This window comes from Corythoichthys intestinalis, chromosome 8, assembly GCF_030265065.1.
Source record: "Corythoichthys intestinalis isolate RoL2023-P3 chromosome 8, ASM3026506v1, whole genome shotgun sequence".
NCBI lineage: Eukaryota > Metazoa > Chordata > Actinopteri > Syngnathiformes > Syngnathidae > Corythoichthys > Corythoichthys intestinalis.
In genome coordinates, this window is record NC_080402.1 from 22156964 (window position 1) to 22180236 (window position 23273).

Sequence of the window (23273 nt, forward strand, 5' to 3'; positions counted from 1 at the left end):
TGTATGGACTATTTAACCCAAACAAAATAGTAATGGATTGGATTTATAAAATATTGCAATGAATGATGGTGCTCTATCATGGAATTTCAACCCCACACCCCATTTTTTTCCTGCAAAAATAAGTCAAAATCATTGTGTCACCTGGTTGTGATATGATTGTAATGACTTTTGCAAGTCAAACTACTTTGCAAACGAGCAGATTTCAAATTGGTGAACCCTGTCCCCTACTATGCAAGACCCTGCCCATTTTGTGTTTCCCACACAAGTCAGCAAAACTCATACAAGTTTATAAATGGTTTCATCTTAATTTGGGAGAAATGTCTAAGCCTTTCAGATGCATGATTTTACCATGTTTAAACCCATTCATGATGATTGATTTCGGAAAGATTACACAATTTACGCATTTGCTGGTTCTCTGACAGCAGGCCGCCAAGCCATGCAGATACAGAATTCATTCATTTGTTGTCCATCCATCCATCCATCCATCCATCCATCCATCCATCCATCCATCCATCCATCCATCCATCCATCCATCCATCCATCCATCCATCCATCCATCCATCCATCCATCCATCCATCCATCCATCCATCCATCCATCCATCCATCCATCCATCCATCCATCCATCCATCCATCATCTTCTTCCGCTTGCTCCGGGGTCGGGTCGGGAGGGCAGCAGCTTTAATTAGGGGAGCCCAGACTTCCCTCTCCCCAGCCAATTCAACCATCTCCTCCGGCGGAATCCCAAGGTGTTCCCAGGCCAGCCAAGAGACATAGAGTCTCCAGCGTGTCCTGGGTCGTCCCCGGGGCCTCCCGCCGGTGGGTCATGCCTGGAACACCTATCCAGGGAGGTGCCCGAGCCACCTCAGCTGCCTCCTCTCAATGCAAAGGAGTAGCAGCTCGATGCAGAGTCCCTCCCAGATGACCGAGATTCTCACCCTATTTCTAAGGGAGAGCCCAGACACCCAGCGGAGGAAAATCATTTCGGCCGCTTGTATCTGGGATCTTGTTCTTTCGGTCACGACCCACAGCTCGTGACTATAGGTGAAGGTAGGAACGTAGAACGACTGGTAAATCGACCGGTGCAGAGTCCGCATTACTGCAGACGCTGCACTGATCCGCCTGGCGATCTCCCGCTCCGTCCTACCCTCACTCGTGAACAGGACCCCAAGATACTTGAAGCCTCCACTTGGGGCAGGATCTCATCCCCAACCCGGAGAGGGCACACCACCCTTTTCCAACTGAGGACCATGGTCTTGGATTTTGAGGTACTGATCTTCATCCCGACCACTTCACACTCAAGTGCGAACCGCTCCAGTGAGAGTTGGAGGTCACGACTTGATGAAACCAACATTACCACATCATCTGCAAAAAGCAGAGATGCAATGCTGAGGTCACCAAACCAGACCCCCTCAACGCTTCCGCTGCGCCTAGAAATTCTGTCCTTAAAAATTATGAACAGAATTGGTGACAAAGGGCAGCCTTGGCAGAGTCCAAACCTAACTGGGAACAAATTCGACCAAACTCTGACATCGGTTGTACAGGGACCGAATAGCCCTTACCAGGGGACTCCGTACCCCGGGAACACCTCCCACAGGACACCCCGAGGCACATGGTCAAACGCCTTCTCCACATCCACAAACACATGCAGACTGGTTGGGCGAACTCCCATGCACAAACCACACAGCTCCTCCTGAATCCATTTCATCGACCCACGTGGCCTTGCCACCGAGGAGCTTTCCAACCACCTCAGTTACTTCAACCCCAGAGATCGGAGAGCCCACTTCGGAGTCCCCAGACGCTGCATCCACAAAGGAAGGCGTGTCGGTTGAATTGAGGAGGTCTTCGAAGTATTCTCCCCACCGACTCACGACGTCCCCTCCAGCACCCCTGAATAGACTTTACCATGGAAGCTGTGGAGTGTGATCCCTCTAGAATTGGAACACACCCTAAAGTACCCCTTCTTAACCACCCTGGTCTGCCAATCCAGAGGCACTGTCCTCGATATCCACGCGATGTTGCAGAGCCGGCAACCCCACAACATCCAGAGCCTTTAGGAACTCTGGCCGGATCTCATCAACCCCCAGGGTCTTGCCACCGAGGAGCTTTCCAACCACCTCAGTGACTTCAACCCCAGAGATCTGAGAGCCCACCTCGGAGTTCCCAGATGCTGCTTCCTCAAAGGAAGGCATGTCGGTGGAATTGAGGAGATCTTCAAAGTATTCTCCTGACCGACTCACGACGTCCCGAGTCGAGGTCAGCAGTACCCCATCTTCACTATACACACTGTTAATTGAGCGCTGCTTTCCTCTCCTCTGACGCCGGTTGGTGGACCAGAATGTCCTCAAATGATATGGTTTACTACAATACTAAAGAATGTGTCTAATTTTGGATTAACTTGGGAAGCTTGCAGTCATTGACTCCAAATCTGCAAAAGAAATGAATGGTGGCAGTTGGTCAAGTGTTAAATGATTTCATATGAGCCTGGGTGGATTGCAGACAGTGCTCCATTGGCTATGGCCACTGGCGTAGGGGCGTTTCGAGCTTCCCACAAGGCAGTCATTCTCCACATGACTAATACACACGTTAGAGTCTGCATACGCATGACTAGACTAGGTGCCACTAAACACATTGTAGGATGTCCATTAAATACTACTCTCAGGTGATTTATCCTAATACTGGGTTCCCCAACTACACATCACGAACATTGTTTGCACACTAACACGTTCACACACTTTTATCTATCCTATCTTCCCTGTTCCTATCTTTTACTAGGTATCCCCTTTCCCCCTCGGTAAGAGTAGACAGCAAAGCTACTTTTATTAGGTAGCATACAGTTTTTATTTCATATTATTTATTTATTTGGGTGGCTGAGTGGTTAGCACATCTGCCTCACAGTTCTGAGATCAAGGGTTCAATCCCGGGCTTCAGCCTTCCTGTGTGGAGTTTGCATGTTCTCCCCGTGCCTGCGTGGGTTTCTTCCGGGAACTCCGGTTTCCTCCCACATCCCAAAAACATGCATGGTAAATTGTCTGTAGGTATGAGTGTGTGCGCGGTTGTATGTCTCCTTGTGCCCTGTGATTGGCTGGCAACCAGTTCAGGGTGTCCCCTGCCTACTGCCCGTAGTTAGCTGGGATAGGCTCCAGCACCTCTGCGACCCTCGTGAGGAAAAAGCAGCATGGAAAATGAATGAATGAATATTTATTTGTATCTCTGTTTCTCCTGATCTTCTGTCTGTTCTGTCCTTTCTCTCTTTCCCCCTAAAACACTTTTCTCTGCAGCTGCTTTCCATGAATAAACAACACAAACACCCATGTGGCACATTAAAACTGTTCAGCCTATGAAGACACTCAGATTCTCATTCTTCCTGTGCGTGTCTGAGAATCTGGCTATTTACAGAGAAAAGAAAAGAACTAAATACTTTAAGAGCATTTTCAACACAAATCGTCTTGCTAACCCGATAAAATGACATTAAATACTATTAAAAAAATAATAATAACAATGTGGCACTTGATGACAATTTAGTAGGGCTTGAGCACCACCAGAAATAGGCTAGTAACACCCATGTTAGGCAGTGACTATCTAATTCACTATGTGATAGACAATGGTGTAATTATCAACCATTGGCTCGCAGTTCCTCGGTTACCTAATAACAACCTGAGGCTGACCCGAGGATCACAACTTTGCACGGTTGACATGTTATTGTTGAGAGGCTGAACTATCAGCGCATAGCAGTCATTGTGTGCACACATCATGTTTTCACTTGCATGTTGCTGCATCTGCTTGGATGCACCGAATGGAGAGACAGTGGTAGCAGCAAATGTAATTGCACCACTGAATAAGATCTCCTTAGGCAACAGTAACGCATGTGGCAGACTCAAGTTGGGACTGGCATGAAGATCTACAATACTTCTTACAGTCTTACAGTTTATTCTTTCCGAATTATATTGTTAGTAGGGGTGTAACGGTACACAAAAATCTCGGTTCGGTGCGTACATCGGTTTTGAGGGTCACGGTTCGGTTCATTTTCGGAACAGTAAGAAAACAAAATGCAAAATATAAATGTGCTAGTTGTTTATTACACACTTTTGTGATTTCAACAATAGGAACATTAGCCTATACAAAGGTAGAATTCTGCTCAAAAAGTAGCGGGCATTTAAAGATCACCCAACAACAATTTGCCTTTCAGACCCTGCGTATTGGTCAGCTTTCTTTCTGGAAGAAAGAAGAAAAAAGAAGTCATGTGCTAAAGAGAAAAACAATCCCAATGGCAAAGATTTTAACATGGATTTTACAAATGAAATGCCTCAATCAATCATTTTTTTCCCTTATGAACGGTTTTCAAAAGCTTTATTTGTGGGTTTTCTCAAGTTAAAGCGCCACACAGAATTTAATAAATTTAATTGTGTAAGCAGGATCTGTGTATTATTCTTATTATTTAATTACAGGTGGTTTAGCTAATTTCAATTTATTTTATTTAAATGGGCTATTATTTATTTCATTATATGTTTATATTTTACAAATGTGATGTAGTATTCATTTATATTGTATATTTTATGTTGTATAACTTTAGTTCCTATGTGAATATTAGTTCCTACTTGTTTTGTTGTGGTAGGAGGGTTTTGTATTGAACACGGGGCCGTGTTGGTTATTATTATAACAGAGAAGACAGCAGTAAATGAACAAAGACAAGTCAACTGTGCCCCGATCTACCACTCAAGAGATCTGATGGACTCAAAAAGTGGGTTACAAAAGCATATTAGTTTGAAAATCAACAGGATCCACCGTATTTTTACACAAATGACTTCCGGTCTGCCCGATCCTAGCTACGAGTAGTAGTATTGACGCAGGAGGGTCGCGTCACGCGTCAAATAATAAACTCTGCCGTTCTTTTCGCGTGCGTCGTGTTGAGCCGCTTCTGGGACGACGCGTCTAACACGCGGCCGCACTGCGACTGGTGTGCATTGGCTGATTGACTTTAACGCCCGCGTTTCACTGCGTTGTCGCGACGGCCACGTTGTCGCGCCGTTGACGTTTCTGGGTTATACTGTCCTACCGTGTTGGTCCTCATTATAGTAGAGAAGACGGAGTAAATATAATCTACACAAAGAAACTGTAACCCGACCGACTCACAGCCTCGAAAAGTAAGGGTTACATTACGGTACGCCTCCATTCCGAACCGAGCACCACGTACCAAAACGGTTCAATACAAATACATGTACCATTACACCCTTAATTGTTTGTCAAACTCGGCATTACATAAAGTTAATAGAGATAAAGCATCATCTGGGAACTAATAGGGTGGTGTTTAAATTTGATATTGTAATAATTTAATTGGTAAGGTAGTCCTCTTTCTCAATATGTTCCCTATGTGATAGTTACGGATGCTGGTCGATAGACTTCACTATCAGTTGACGAAACAGCTCATACAGACATTGCACCATGGCTTCCTATAGGGGGCCGGGCCACGCAGAGCGTCGTGTCAGCTTTCACTGTGATAAACTCAAACACACCCTGCGTTCTAACGCTGGATTTAGGTGGAAAAAGGACAAAGTTTTTGTGCATACAAGCAGGCAGGAGTGTTTCAAGTGATTTGGTTGAGGATTCAAGGTAATTATTGTATAAAATAGCACCATGCATGCACTTTGAAACGTTGTGAAAAAAATTGAAATGAATGGAAAAAAATTAGCCTAACGTTAGCTCGAAATATTTACATAAAATGAATGATAACTGCCCGTTCTTTTTGCTTTTAACCAAGAATCTAGACTGTTTTACGTTTATATCTATAGTAATTCCTGGATTTACGCATTTATTTACAAGAATTTTCAACTTAAAAAGCTCTGTTTTGTGATGGCCGCCATGTTGGATTTTGTATCCATACACAATAGCGTAACTCTACTTTCAAATAACCAGGTAATTTTCAGCCAACTTGGGGCAAAAAAACCTAGTAATTTAGACATTTCTGCGCCCATAAAAAAAAAGAAAATCAGCTTTTACGTGTTTTTTAATTTTATGTAACATTTCACTCTAAAACGACGAAGGCCAGTTAGCCGGCAAGACGTGCTAAGGCAATGGTGACATCTGAATTCAACCTAAATAAATTCTGATTATACAGTGCTCTCCATAATTATTGGCACCCCTGAAAAATGTGTTTTTAGCTTCTAATATATACAGTATATTTTTTATATTCAAATAATATGAGACCTTAATGGAAAAAAAGAGAAAAATCCAACTTTCAATACAAGTGCATTCAATCAGTGGGGAAAAAATCTCACATAAAGAAAAAATTATTTGACATCAAATAATGTGTGTCACAATTATTAGCACCCCTGGTGTTAATACTTTGTACACCCCACTTTTGCCAACAAAACAAGGTCTGGGGACTGAGATGGCCATGGGAGGAGCTTGATTTTGTGTCTGGTGAACCATTTCTGTGTAGATTTGGCCATATGTTTAGGGTCATTGGGCTGAAAGACCCAGTAACGAGCCATCTTCAGCTTTCGGGCAGAGGGCAACAGATTTTGATTTAAAATGTCCTGGTATTTCAAAGCATTCATGATGCCATGCACCCTAACAAGGTTCCCAGGGCCTTTGGAAGCGAAACAGCCCCACAGCATCACTGACCCACCCCCATACTTCACAGTGGGTATGAGGTGCTTTTCAGCATGCGCATCTTTCGTGGCACGCCAGACCCACTTTGAGGTCCCAGTTGAAGCCTAGGACCGTGTGCTTTGGTCAGATGAGACCAAGATTGAGATTTTTGGCAACAAACACTCTAAGTGGGTCTGACGTGCCACGAAAGATGCACATGCTGAAAAGCACCTCATACCCACTGTGAAGTATGGGGGTGGGTCAGTGATGCTGTGGGGCTGTTTCGCTTCCAAAGGCCCTGGGAACCTTGTTAGGGTGCATGGCATCATGAATGCTTTGAAACACCAGGACATTTTAAATCAAAATCTGTTGCCATCTGCCCGAAAGCTGAAGATGGGTCCTCACTGGGTCTTTCAGCAAGACAATGACCCTAAACATATGGCCAAATCTACACAGAAATGGTTCACCAGACACAAAATCAAGCTCCTCCCAGGGCCATATCAGTCCCCAGACCTTGTTTTGTTGGCAAAAGGGGGTTGTACAAAGTATTAACACCAGGGGTGCTAATAATTGTGACACACATTATTTGATGTCAAATATTTTTTCTTTATGTGGGATTTTTTCCCCACTAAATGAATGCACTTGTATTGAAGGTTAGATTTTTCTCTTTTTTTCCATTAAGGTCCCATATTATTTGAATTTTAAAAAATTATTAGAAGCTAAAAAACACATCTTTTTCAGGGGTGCCAATAATTACGGAGGGCACTGTACATAGGAAAAATGCAAAATTTACTTTTCTTGAGTAAAATTAAGATGGTTTTGCATGCTTTCCTCAAGTATTAAGTTTCTGATGAGAAAATTGAGTCATTTATTTGCTGTTGAAAACTTATGTCAAAATTGCCCAAAATAAAATAAAAAAAAAAGTTGCTATTTCGGGCAAAAACCTTTATGATATGGTAAGTATTGCTATTGAAAATATAGCTGATTATCTCTGCATTTGGTGATTTTTGTGCATCTAGCGTAAAATATAAGAATACCATTTTAAGCTTTGTTATACGTATATAAAAAATATAATTTGGATTTTATTAGAGAATGAATTTGAATTTTTTTGCTGCTCATGGAAACTCATATATGACCAAGGGAGGTGTCTGTTATGGTTTTAGGTCGCTAACGGCTTTGGTTTTGAACATATTTGAATTAAAATAGGCACCCTACTGAGCGGCCCCATTTCCCGTCAACTGATAATGATGTCTATGGCTGGTCTTTTAATGAGTGGAAACTAAAAGTGTGTCCACCTGTGAGTGCTTTGTGACGTTGATGGGGCTCAGTGGCACACATTGCTTGGTAGGGAAAGAAACCAGAGTGCCAGAAGTCTTGTCTTCAAACCCAAGCTGCTACAATAATTAAAAAAACACCACAAACGGAAGCTTAATTTTTCGCTAGTCGTTTTCAACAAAGGAAGTGTGGATAGGACGATTATGAAAGTCTCCGATTCAACTCAGAACAACAGAATGATCCCTCGCGTGGATGTTAATATGACAAGATCACTGATGCGCTTATCAAAAAGAGATTCAGCCTCAGACAGATCATCCAATCATCATGCATAGAATCAGAGCGTCCGGGCCAGCCGAGCCCCGCCCACTACCCATAGACCCCTAAAGACGCATGGCGTCCTATGGCTGGGATAAACCTAGGCTTTAGCCAATGACTCATCTCGTTTTGTTGTTGTGGAACAATGCAATCTCAACTCTGGAGACGCACAGTGTCTACACTTTTTAAAGGACTGTGAAGCTATGCAAATGAATGAAGAGCAAGCCGCATCATAACCGGTGATAAACCAATTCTGAACAACAGTTGTGCGCATTATAGGGCATATTTAGTCAATGACATGTACAGACAAGCGGATACATTTGATCACTTATTTTTTGGTATTTTGGCGGAAGCTCAGTTTCCCTTACAGTCTTAGAGCAATCGCCACTGGTGATAACTATCGTGACGTGTAAGCTTGATTAAAATTCACCTCCCCAGACAAGCCGCACGAAAACAGCGACAGCTGAACAAAGTGCCGCTCTGCCGATGCTGCCTCCGCGCGCGCCAACCGGGAAGGCGGAACTTCGTGCGTTCATCTCTGATATTAACCCTTTGTACTGACTCCATGTTCCAAAAGTTTGAAAAAGACTCGCCGAAAGCAGGTTGACAATTTATTCGTCGACAATGGTCAAAAACAAGGCAAAAACAGACGACGGAGGGACAATTCTGGATCCAAAACAAGGCTACATGTTTCCGAGTAGCAAAATCTGTCTTATCTCAGTGTCCAGTGTTTTTTAAGTCCGTGGGCCGGCCGAAGGTGTGTCCAGGCGTTGCTTTGGGATCATCCCTCTCTGGCCGGTTTCGTGTTGTTTAGGTTCGTGCGTGGATGAGACGTGGTTGCCACAGCGACCGACACTGGTCTTGACGTTACAAGCGCCTGCTATCAACTTTGTTATCCGGGCTGGCACTACTTGTTTTAGGACAAAGCGCGCTGGTCTTTGTCCTTGTTGATCTGATTGGTCCTGATTGCCAGAGTTGGTGCGTAAATTTTGCTCGTGGCGCACACGTTTTGGGCTTCTGTGATAAGATGGCGTTGTGTATCTATTCTGTTTCTTTAAAGTATGGTGTGCTATTTATTTTACATTAGGTGTGTTAGAGTAGTGCAGTCCTACAGTGAATATGAGAAATGATACTATTCCCTGATTGATTATATTACGTGTGTTCGAGTAATGCAAACAGTTAGACGGTGCCTGTGAGAAACGGTACCATTTTTCCTTTTCCCCGTCATGAGCGCCGATAAGGTGATTCACTTTACTGTGTTCAAGGCCACTGAGTGGAGTCTGCCTAAACTATATTTAAATGAATGTGTTATACTAATGCAAACAATTATATAGTGTGTGCGAGAACGGTACCTTTTCCCTTCAGCTTCCAGAGCAGACTTATTCTTTCATCACCATTTTGAGTTTAAAAAAATAAAAAAATATTTATCTATTATCAAATGACTCCCAATTTACAGTCCAGTCTTGTTAGATGGGAAATATTAATTAGATTAAAGTGCATTTGTTTTTCAAATCAAGGGAAAAAAATTGAGCCACCTTCCAGCAGTCCTCAGTTTTAGTTAAAATGCAGTAATACACATCCTTGTAGATTCAGCAGTCAGACCCAAGGTTGTTCACCGTGCTCAAAATAATTATGAAAACCCTCCCAATTTGATTCAAGTATGGTTAACAAGCCCTGCTAATGGTGCCTATTTGACTTTAATGGATTCATTTGAATGCACAGCCAGGTGCAAGAATCTGTTCAGGGCTCTCACACAGGGATAAAATGTTCCCTGTTTTTCTCCGGTAATACAAAGTATTACAGAATTAGAGAATAAAATCTTCAGTGGTTGTGACTGACCAAGTGTTTGATTGCGTTTTGATTTTGCAGTTTTTAAATGATTTTTTTTAAAGCCACAATGCAAAAAATGAAATGAAACTTGAGACTCTGACACAGATTGTTGCATGTTAAGATAAATCTGTTTTAGCATGTAAACTAGATTACATCCTAACAATTCAACCCTGTATATTGTACAGTATAGTAATTGAGACCTTGACTGCATGAGCAATTAAATGGGGGAAATATGGACTGTATCTATTGCCCAGTGTTGTAAATTATTTTTTTCTCGTTGGCATAGGCGGAGTTTGACTTTTGTGACTGGGGGGCAAAAATGTTGATGACCCCGAAACGCATTGTCAGCAATAAAATTAACTGACAAGAAATATGGTCCGATAGTAGCTTAGCACATGCTCATACATATAGGCATCTCAGCTGTGTGTGTGTGCGTGCGTGTATGAGTGCGCATGTTTTTCTGTCTTAATTAGCAGAGAAGTAGACGCGACATCAGTTTTGCCTGAATGTTTCAGCCAGTAACATTTATAATAATATGTTGAATTTTTTTTTTATTTTTATTTTTTGGTTTCACATCATTTTTTAGGGTTAACGTCTTTAGTGGAGCAAACTGAAACTCCACTCACCATTTTGGTGGGGCTCTCTGGCGTTTCATGGTCCACATCTTCAATCCTTGGTTCTCACTCAGTAGTTGTTGTTGCTTTTGAAAGCATAGGTTTTAAAAAAATTCTTCTGTCCTCAGTTGTTTTTTTGGGGGGAGGGCTAAGCAAAGCAAATGACTGTCTCTAAGGTGCTAGTTACATGATCTGTTGGAAAAATACTTTTGAGCTATTGTTGGAAAAACAATTTTGACCCATTATAAAAAATTTTTTCATTCATTTTTGTCGTTTTATTGGTTTACAACTTTTATAGACAACACATTACCGGCAAAGTCTTAATTTTAACTTCATATATTGGAAAGTCAACTATATGCAATGACATTTTATGCCACCGGGGGGGCTATGCCACCCCTTAATCTCAGCCTATGCTGATTGGCTGTCATTGATGACGACGGACATCTAATCCATTTAAACTTTCTCAACTTTCAAAATTTTCTCAAGGGTATTTTGCCGACTATTTTTATACCTGTCCACGCTTCGTTTAAGGTGCGTTTAAGGCCCACCCTCTAGACCAGGGCTCGGGAACTCCGTCTTGTGATCACTGTTTTTTTCGTGATCGCAATTGAACGCCAGAGGTTGCGCTAGACTTTTTCGTTGTCTGTCATTTTGACTGACAGTGTCATAAAAATTCGGTCATAATCTATTTTTACCTGTCACTTACATTTTTAAAATGATAATAATGACATATTCAATAGTATTTTGTTTTCATTCATTTTTAATTAATATTCTGTCCGAACAAGCTGAACAAGAGGCAAACAGACTGCGGAGTGCACCAATCAGCGACGGGCAGACGTGCCGTTAGCAAAGCAACGAGGGCAGGACGTGGGACTTGCGCGCGGTAGTAAACATACGAGGAGAGCGGAGTTTATTCAACATGGCTAGCACGAGACAGACTGTTGTCAATGACTCGTGTCGATGTGTTTTAGCTCATTTAAAACTGAATTTACTGCGGATTGGAGCATATTCTCGGCTCTCCCGTTCGCCATCCGTGTTCTTGTAGAGACGACTTTCGGTGCGCAAGAGTGACGTTGCTCGTGAAGAACACGTCACGCAAATAAACAAATCTGATTTGTCGATTGATTTTGTACCTACTCGAGAGGCCGTTAATGGGCTGGGTCCCAGACTTTTCTCTCAGTGTTTGAAAAATACTGGGAGAACAGTCTGGCCGTGCCAGGCAAACACTCAGTTGCCTTGACATTTTTCCGAGTAAGGCCAACGACGTCATGCATCAAGAGAGACAATAGCTAATTAATATGCTCACTCGCCACCCTGTGGTCTGGGGTGTGAATTGCAACCTGTCAAAATGACAGATGAACTTCTATTTTTTCCGTCACCGTTTTAAAAAACCGGTCAACGACGGAAAATATTCGGTTAACACGACCCCTGTTGAACGCTGTCAGGGATGCTCAAATTTGAACTCCGAGACAAGTGTTACGTCGATAGCTCGATTAGAGAAATGAATACGACCCCAACCATGGATTGCTTTGCTTCGAAGGTTTTATGAACAAGAGCTCTCGGGTACAAAATGATGTGATTCAGCCAGGAGAAGTGATCACCCAGAGTATGAAGAAGTACAATAAAGGCTGGACATTTATACTGTTGAAAGGGCGGTGCCGAAGCCCATCGTGAAACGATACTTACTAAGAAACGAAACTCATCATCTCACAAACCTGGGTATTTTTCCATACAAAAACATCTTTGAGCTGGGACCTTGAGCACCCGGCTAGTCCCGGCTAGAAAGAAGATAAGCTTAGTCTGATAAGCCACAGTCGCTCTTTGTATTCATTCAGAGCATATTGGAAAACCGGGAACATAACAGTCCATATTTGGGCATATTGTGATACAGTCTATGGGAAGGCACACTCAAACAGGTTGATATAACAATGATGCTTTATGCTACAATTTTCACATGCAAGCCTAACAAAAGCATGCAATATTTAATGTATAATGGTTGTGTTTTAAGCATGAATAAAATTCTCTCACAAACGCATAATCTAGGAGCGAGAGTGAGTGAATGGAGGGCAGTCGCCAAATTGTGATTGAAATAAATCTTTACAAAACAACAGCGAAAGCCTGACATCGTTACTTGGGAATGGGATGTTACAATCGATGCTCAGTTACACTCTCACCACTTGGAAAATAACAAACCAAAACATATGGTGTGGCGTTGCGTATATTTCCTGGAAGTGGACACTGCAGCAAAGAGGGCTTGTGCATAACCGTGGCACTCATGGAAGTGGCGACAGTTTTGACAGGTGTAAATATCATCAAAATGAAACTGATCTTGCACCTCTGTGACTTGGCGTACCACGCAGTTCATTTTTTGGGGTTTGATTTTCCTCCACGCATTTTTAAATACTCGGCCGCCCCACTGCTGGTGGATCGGAGATGAAGTAATCCGCAACGGGAGGACCACAAATGGGCACTGAATTGAAGCACATTATTGCGACGTACATTTGAAGGTTCTAAAAAATGTGTGAATGCATGATCAGCTCATCACAGCTCGTTCAAGTCAAGCCACCCCACCTGTGGAAAAGAAAAGAGGAGCAGGAACACCAAGTAATGATCGTCCACCTCTATTGTTTACAATGCCGTAATGCCGCACTAAAAGTGGCTATGGCACGCTCCATGATGTCACTTCCTTGGTATCCGATTGTTGTACAAGGGCAGCAGTCCATATATCTTTATTTTGTTAGACACATAAGGTATGATTACATGAGTAGTTTTACTCAGTTTGATTGAAATCAATCGTATTACCTAAATAGGATTTGACCTGTATACATGAAGTTTACGTAAAGAGATTCACGTTCAATCCGCGTTTGCATGGTCCCAGCTGAGTCCGATTGTATTGGTCTTTTTGACATGCTCTGCCACTACCTATAATGTTTAATGCTGTCTTCACAAGCTCTGGGAAAGATGATCCTTACTACTTGCTAATTGGTAGTTACGAGTACGTCCTGTTCATGTGCTTCTGTCGTCGTAGCAACACAATTTTTTTTTAAAAAAACATAGCGGACACTGATTTCGTTTTGGTTTGTTGCGTGGGCAAAACGGTTTTAGACAAGGGCGTAGGTTTGCATAGGGACGGTAGGGACATAACACTACCAACTTTTCAGGATGCTCGAATTGTCCCCACCAACTTTGTAGCAACCTTATTTGCATTGTATAATGTCTTTAGTTATACCTATAGGTAATTTAGATAGTCTTCCCATATGTTGTAAGGATAGAATTGACCCTACCATTATTAAGTGAATTACAGTACTTAAATTATGTTCAGACTTACATTGACCCCTTTTCACTTGCTGAACGTGCCAGTCCATTTTCCCCCCTCAAACGCACCTTTGATTGGCTGATGACTTGACCCCCTTGACAGAAATACAAAATGCCGCTTCCTCAGCCCCCTTCAAAGACAAGGGGTATTAGAACTTTTTTTCCGCCAGCAGCAGCCACTGTAAGTAACGTAAAAACGTAAATGTTAACACTCCTCTAATTTTGCTATTGAAAGTTCACCCTGCATCAGAGTAAGCTAATGAGTTTAATTTGGGTGCATTTCTGGCCATTTGCTGTTAATTTTTGGTCACTTTTTGTTGATTTTGGGGCATTTATGGGTCACTTCCGGTTTATTTTGGGTTGCAGAACAGGAAGTGACCCAAGAATCTCCCCAGCAGTGACTCAAACTCAACAGTAGGTGACCTGTAAATGCCCTAAAATGAAAAAAAAAAGGGACCAGTAATCGCCCCAACGATATATCGATTCTTGGCAAGAGCATATCGATAACCTTTTGGGATACAAAGTATCACGATATGTCACCATTTCGATGTTTTGTCACACCCCTACAATTAACGCACATGTCCCGCTCAGACTAAAATGACAGCAGTGTCATGTCCACTTGTTACTTGTGTTTTTTGTCTCCCTCTGCTGGCGCTTTGGTGCGACTGATTTTATGGGTTGACATCAACAAGGGCGAACTACTGGTTTATTTTTTCATTGAAAATTTTACAAATTTTATTAAAACGAAAACATTAAGAGGGGTTTTAATATAAAATTTCTGTAACTTGACTTATGTACAGAATGTTGAATGTATATATCCGTCTTGTGTCTTATCTTTCCATTCCAACAATAATTTACAGAAAAATATGGCATATTTTATAGATTGTTTCAATTGCGATTAATTACGATTAATTAATGTTTAAGCTGTGATTAACTCGATTAAAAATTTTAATCATTTAACAGCCCTAAATTAAAGTCATTTACCTGTTGATTTTCAGTTGCTTCCTGTTGATTTTGGGGTATTTTAAGGGTCACTTCCGGTTTATGTTGAGTTACAGAACAGGAAGTGACCTGGGAATCACCCAAATGAATAGGCAGTCAAACTCAACTCAAACTCAACAGTAAATGCCCTGAAAATCGGACAGAATGAGTGTGAATGCTCTGGTTTCGTATGAACGAACGTTCCCAGTCTAAATGGATTCGGCGTCGTGCACCATCAATGCAGCCTTAGAGTTAACTGAGACACTATTATGGTGGAAGAATTTGCTAGCAACTTGTTGGTTCCTATTTATCTATTTATTTGTTTTGTAGACATTGACACCTTTTTAAAACAATATCTCGATTCTTGGCAGGAGCATATCGATAACCTTTTGGGATACAAAGTATATCACCATTTCGATATTTTGTCACACCCCTAATTACATCATATGAAGGCAGCATAAGAAAAGAAAAGGTGCACTTCCTGCTTCACCCGCATGCTGTTACGTAATTGGAGCGCATGCGCTAACCGAAAAATCCTCTCCATCAATACAATCCGCTCCAATCAGCAGTTTACATGTGGCATGGAGCAGATTATCAATTGGCGTAAAATACCTACGTATTCCAATCCGATCCAGAATACAATATGATCCGGGTGAATCCGATTGGCTAAGGTGTTTACATGAGACATTTTTAAACGTATTGGCCTTTCAATCCGATTATAAATAGGGTTTTTGGACCTATTTGGATGTAAATGCACCTATTATGTCGGTCAAAATGAATATGTGATCTGATTTTTAATTTGAGATGCCTGTCTAAAGCACCAGCCCGCGTCATAGTCATAGAGCATTATACCCATAAGTGCCAAGCTTATTTGTACATGGCGGAAAACCCTCAGGTGATTTGAAGTTCCGCTCTGAGACCCCCAATTTGGCCAAATTTCAAAATTGTCCGATATGCATGCGTGATACATCATTGGAGAGCTTAAAATCTCAATTTTATAGGGGAAGAAACATTTTGGACAGGAGAGTATTTTTAGAAAAACATTTTTTTTTAAACAGCAAAACCCTATCTGGAGGTGAGAGCACGTGAGAGCAGAATTACAGACGCCACGACTTTAAGGATATATTATCGCATAGTTACCTTGTTTCGATCCAAAAACTCCATGTGGCATGTATCACTGAGTGTCAAGACACAGCTCTGAATGGCCACAGCTGGATTTTTGGGGGATTTTATGGGTGAAACATGGTAATATAACAAGGGTTGCGATGCAGAAATCACAGATATCATGGAGTGGTCGAGATTTTCTTTTTCATATATTTACCCTTTTAAACGTTTTTTTTTCCCCCAAAAAATCTTCTATGTTTGGATTGATTATTCATCAAATAACATATCGGGGAAAATGCGACAGTCACAAAAAAAAATACAATTAAGCGAAAGTTATGAAGTAGATATCCGTGACTTTTTTACAGATGCCATTTTTTTCATTGTGATGTCATTTGTTTAAACGTTTAAAATATGCGAGTGAATAATTTTTTTAAGTCGTTTTTTTTTTTTTTTTAACAAAATATTAGACATCAATTAATGATTCTAAGCTAAAAATGACATTTTGAATAATAAATATAATTACTTACCTTGTTTTCATGGCTGGGTTGAAACAAAAACGGTTGCGCGATGTCTGTAAACGGGGGTTTTCAGGGTAAAACGGGCAAATTAAAAATAGTTCCGGGGCTTAATGCGCCATGAATCTGCTATGGCAGCATATAGACCAGGGGTGTCCAAACTTTTTGCAAAGGGGGCCAGATTTCGTGGAGTAAAAATGTAGGGGGCCGACTTTGGCTGACATCCTCTACATAGAACAATATACAGTGCCTTGCAAAAGTATTCGGCCCCCTTGAATCTTACAACCTTTCGCCACATTTCAGGCTTCAAACATAAAGATATGAAATTTAATTTTTTTGTCAAGAATCAACAACAAGTGGGACACAATCGTGAAGTGGAACAACATTTATTGGATAATTTAAACTTTTTTAACAAATAAAAAACTGAAAAGTGGGGCGTGCAATATTATTCGGCCCCTTTACTTTCAGTGCAGCAAACTCACTCCAGAAGTTCAGTGAGGATCTCTGAATGATCCAATGTTGTCCTAAATGACCGATGATGATAAATAGAATCCACCTGTGTGTAATCAAGTCTCCGTATAAATGCACCTGCTATGTGATAGTCTCAGGGTTCTGTTTAAAGTGCAGAGAGCATTATGAAAACCAAGGAACACACCAGGCAGGTCCGAGATACTGTTGTGGAGAAGTTTAAAGCCGGATTTGGATACAAAAAGATTTCCCAAGCTTTAAACATCTCAAGGAGCACTGTGCAAGCCATCATATTGAAATGGAAGGCGCATCAGACCACTGCAAATCTGCCAAGACCCGGCCGTCCTTCCAGACTTTCTTTAACTTTAACTGATAGAAACATGCCCCAAGCAACTTGCAGCTGTAATTGGAGCAAAAGGTGGCGCTACAAAGTATTAACGCAAGGGGGCCGAATAATATTGCACGGCCCACTTTTCAGTTTTTTATTTGTTAAAAAAGTTTAAATTATCCAATAAATTTTGTTCCACTTCACGATTGTGTCCCACTTGTTATTGATTCTTGACAAAATTAAAATTTTATATCTTTATGTTTGAAGCCTGAAATGTGGCAAAAGGTTGCAAGGTTCAAGGGGGCCGAATACTTTTGCAAGGCACTGTATTTAAGCAAATTTCAGCAAGCCATTCTGTGTGTCACATTTCCTTTTTTTTTTTCTAAAGTAATAATTTCAACAATCTCGCAACTAGCCTTTGTGGCGTTCTCTTTCGACTCTCGGGCTCTTGCGAAATACTGCTGCTGTGAAATTAAACTAGCTTCAAGTTGCTTCAATTTCTCGCTGTGTATCTTCCCTGTAATCTTGTCGCACATGTCAGTGTGTCTTGTTTGGTAATATCGCCTCACATTGAACTCTTTAAAAACAGCGACTGTCTCTTTGCAAATGAGGCAGACACAGTTGTTTATTTTAGGGAAGAAATAGCCCAATTTCCACCTATCCTTGATGCGTCGGCCGTCGCAGTCAAGTTTTTTTGTTGAATGTCGCCATTTTAGAAAATTGGGAGCTAAGGGTCACACGGGTTAATGTTGCTTAGAGTGCAGCTGCCTTTTAATGGGTAAATGAGGAGCAGCATTTAGTGTGCAAGCTACTTTATATGCTGGCAGCAGTATTGCTGACCAATTTAATACGTTTGTGGGCGGGCCAGACGTTATTGATTTTATGACAGAGGCTGGGGGCCGGATGAAATTTGACCACGGGCCGCATTTGGCTCCCGGGCCGGACTTTGGACATGTCTGATATAGACATATAGTTCTATCAAACACAACACTTGTTTTGGCTTAAAATACAGCAGTTTCTTTTAGAGAGAAGTGCAAGAGCAGAAACTGCTTTTTCAGTTTTGTCTGTGCTTTCCGCCATATTCAATTGAAGAAAAACAACAATACAATGCAATCAGAGCAAGGCTTCAAGGTCTGTCAATTGGCCAATATTTTAGACGAATTATTTGAATAGAGCATAATGGGCATTACTAATCCAAATGCGCTTGTAAACCTGATCACATTGAAGGCTGCTGTATATATTTATTTCTTGATGAACTTTTAATGCTGCCGAAAAAAGGGAAAAAAAGCCCAGCCAAACACAAGATGAGGAAATTTCCAGAGAAAAAGCATGTCTGGTCACTCAATAACAGATCAACAAAGTAGATAATCTCACATAGGAGTATTTAAATTCCACGACATTATAGTTTTGCAATAGTAAGCAATAAAACATCATGTCTATCCAAAGCTACAAGACAGTATGTACGTATATAATCTGTTTACATTACTACAGTACTGTATCGTGACAGCTGGTACAGCCAAGCTGGAAATGCTATAGGCAAGTAAAAGCCTTTCTTGGCCTAGCATGACAGAATCTGGTGGATGGAGATGAGATTTATCAGGGCTGCCCAGGGCCAAACTCTAACTGAGAAATAATTGTATCCACAATTTTGGCCAGCGTGTACACTGACAAGATTTAAATGGGGTCAGAATAATGAGTTAATAGTATGAAAAGCATCGATTTTAAGTCTCTTGAAAACATTTTATAGACCTTGTGGCCATTTTGTAACTTCAATGATGAAAATTAAATGCCCGAATAATTTGCAATTTAGGACTTGGCCAATAAAATTCAATTAGTTGGATACATAGAAGTTACAAAGACTTGTCAGCACTACAGTATTTCAAGCAATTGCATTTGTGAAGCGCTAAAAATTCCAAGTTTCTGCGTCACACTTAAGGATTGTGCCATACTATGCATTTAAATGCCATATTATTGGGATTCTAATGTAACTATGAAGTCCAATATTACTTTTGCTGAATTGACATTTTCAGTTTAATTAGGTTTGAATGTATACTGTAGCTTTGTGTTAATGTGTTAGTTATCAGTAGATTGATCAAAGTAAGAAGCAAAGTTTAGCTCATGTGCCGCAATGTTAAAATACCTTTGGGGGGTAGAATTTCTTCTACATGTAAAATACGTATTCCAATACATAAATAAATAAAGGCACGGCATATAAGCCATTTAGGTTACTGCTACATCCCATTTTGGAGGGATTCAAAGAAAAGATGTGGACCTTTTCTTCCATTGCAACCAAATGTGGCAAATTTGATGCATCTGTATTCTCCACAAATAACGGGCAAGAAAAAAAATGATTCAAAAAGTAATGATGGCTTGCTGCAGACTGTTTGCTTCATTAGTCCGACAGAGGGACAGGACTTCTTAATTGTTAGATTTTTGCACCTGAGTCCAAGTCACCTGATTTGATACCGGAAAAAAAAAGTGTTGTTAAAAAATAAATAAATAAATAAATAAACATGTTACCATCCCACAATGCCCCCATTCATAATTTGAATTATTAAAAAAAAAAAAAAAAAAACGTAGAAAAATGCTTGTCTTTAATAAATGCTTCATTGAGTGAGTCCACTCAAATCCGCTCAAGCTACTGAGAACAGCCGCTCACTTACACACACACACACACACACACACACAATGAGTTGCCACAGCACACTACCGCTAGTGTTTAACAAGCTAAAGGATGATTGACACATTTGGCACCTTTAAAGGTAGCGCTACCGAGCCTTTCAGGTAAAATCAAAGCTTCAACGCTCATTAACGTTAACAAGCAAACTCCAGTGCTCTGCTGACCAAGAAAAGCAGAAGGAGGGAGAGTGAGAGGCTGTATGAGCATGAAGTAGAAAAAAAATAAATATGTTTTTTAAAATAGAAACACGATTCTTTTCACCTGATTCCAATCCTCTGAAAAATGGCGCGATCGACTCGATTTCAGATCACGTGATCGAATCGCGACATCCCTATTACAGATACACCAAAGGCTTTACAGAGGCCCTCACATAGGTTGGATCACAAAATTACTTTGCAGATCCAAGGATTGACTTAATTTGTATTGTATCATTGCTCTCCCAACACAGTCATTCCATTGTCTGCTCCAGCAGAGTATTTATTTTAATGTCCTGGATTTATAGATAGTCCCTATGCAACCGGTCTGCCTTGAGCCGCGTCGCATGACACGATCCATCCCCCTCGTCCAGTTCAGAACTTATACCCGCGTGCACGAGGCGTCCAGCACAGCAGGCGAGTGCGCTGACCACTAACCCAAAAGCACAGGCTAGCAGCTTTAGCTGCCAGCGTACCCTCTTAAAGGCATTGGGAGGGAAGTTTCTATGCACCGCTCTCGACGGACACGCGCACACTCCTTACACCTACACCAGGGGTCGGGAACCTATGTCTCGCGAGCCTTATCTGGCGCTTTTGATGAGTGCATCTGGTTCTCCGCCAACCCATAATCTCGCATGGCATGAACGAGCTTGGATGAGCTGATGGTGTATTCACACATTGATCTCGGACATTTCAATGTACGTCGCAATGTTATGGTTCAATTTAGTGCCCATTGTTGGTCCTCCCGTCGTGGAATCCACGGAGATGGGTGTTACAGAGCTCGCAAGTGTCCGCTCATCCAGCAGCAGGGGTGGCCCCTCCTAACTCAATGCCAAGCAAACTGGTATATATAAAAAAATGCGTGAGGGAAAATTAAATGACCGTGAACTGCATGGTACCCAAAGTCACACAGACGCGGCATCGGTTTCACTTTCATGACATTTTCAACTGTCAAATTGTCACCACTTCCAAGAGAGCAAGACTCACGAAACTGTGGCTCTCAGAGGCTCCATCTGTCTTGGCCACTGTTATGCACACGTCTTCCTATATGTATATGGCGGAAAACACTCAGTTGACTTGAAGTTTTGCTCTGAGACCCCAAATTTGGCCAAATTGCAAAATTGTCCGATATGATCATTGGAAAGCTTAAAATCTCTATTTTCTGTGGGAAGAAAAATTTGAACAGGAGGGAATTTAAAAAAAAAAATTTAAACAGAAAAGCCCTATCTGGAGGTGAGCGTACGCGAGAGAAGAATTACAGACACCATGACTTTAACTGGATATTATCGCATACTTACCTTGTTTCGATCCAAAAACTCCATGTAGCATGTATCACCAAGTGTCAAGACACAGCTGTGTGATGGCCACAGCTGGATTTTTGGGGGATTTTATGGGTGAAACATGGCAATATAACAAGGGTCGCGATGCAGAAATAGCAGACATCAAGGAGTGGTCGAGATTTTTTCATATAATTACCCTTTTACTGTTTTTTTTTTTTCTTTGTTTGGATCGATTATTTATCATCTAACATATCGGAGAAAATCCGAGAGTAACAACAAAAATACAATTCAGCGATAGTCATGAGGTAGATATCCGTGACTTTTTTACAGACGCCATTTTTTTTCATTGTGACATAATTTGTTTAAAAGTTTAATATATGCGAGTGAATAATTTTTTTAAGGGTTTTTTTTTTTTTTTTTTTATAAACGAAATATAAGACATCAATTAGTGATTCTAAGCTAAAAATGACAGACATTTTGTATAATAAATATTAAATAATTGCCTTGGTTTTATGGCTGGGTTGAAACAAAAGCTGTTGGACGCGTCTGTAAACGGGGGTTTTCAGGGTAAAACAGACAAATTAAAAATAGTTCGCCATGAAACTGCTACGGCAGCATATAGACATATAGTTCTATCAAACGCAACAGTTGTTTTGGCTTAAAATACAGAGGGGTGCAAGAGCAGAAACTGCTTTTTCAGTCTTGTCTGTGTTTTCCGCCATATACGTATATATATGGGAATGCAAGTTAAGTATTTTGTATTTTGATACAGATACAGGCTGTGAATTTTGTAGTCTGCTTAGACACAAGTATACGTATATATATGGGAATGCAAATTAAGTATTTTGTATTTTGATACAGATACAGGCTGTGAATTTTGTAGTCTGCTTAGACACAAGTACAAACTATGTGTTTTGTATTGTATTTGAAAATACATTCAATGTTTGCACATCCCTGATCTTACTCTTCACTGAGGTACACCCCAAATAAACAGATTCCTCATTTTTGGAAAGTTGCCGCCACTTCCCGACCGCCGGGGTATTGCATTTAAATCTGATTATCTGTTAACATGGAGAAAAACCCTCAAAACAGACAGCTTTGGGTTATCTTTTATCATGTTTTCTTGATACCTACTTTAAAAAAATCATACTACAACAGAACGTTGAGATGGAAACTTTTAAGTGAAAGTTTCTGGTTTAAGAGTACATTCATAAAGTGGCATTAGGGTTTTTATTATAGTTTTATTATTTTTATTATTATGACAATAATATAATTTTGGATGCAATTGTATCAGGTTTGCACAACAATTTGCGTTGAGGGTACCCAGAATATAATGAAGGGAATAGTTACCTTTCTCGCACACACCATATAACTGTTTGCATTACTCTAATATACGTAATATAATCAATCAGGGAATAGTATCATTTCTCATATTTACTATAGGACTGTTTGTATTACTCTAACACACCTAATGTAAAATAAATAGAACTTACACCATAGTTTAATGAAAAGAAACAGAATAGAGGGCATGAAAGATACACAACGCCATCTTATCACAGAAGCCCAACGCCTCATGAGCAAGATTGACGCACCAACTCTTGCAATCAGTTCTCCCGGGCACTCCAGGACAAATAGCAGGGCGCTCTGTCCTAAAACAAGTAGTATCGGAGAACACCCTCGCCCAACCAGGATAACAAGTTGATAGCGCGGACGCCTTTGACGTCAAGACCTGCGTCGGTCGCCGTGGCAACCACGTCCCAGCCACGAAGGATGACGCACGAATT

General features: G+C 40.9%; 1 protein-coding gene across 1 annotated transcript in view; it reads left to right on the top strand.

The window, feature by feature from the left end:
• cygb2 (cytoglobin 2) overlaps window positions 1–23273 on the top strand; it is a 44142-nt gene that overhangs the window by 2349 nt on the left and 18520 nt on the right. The gene's annotated exons all lie outside the window — the stretch shown is intronic.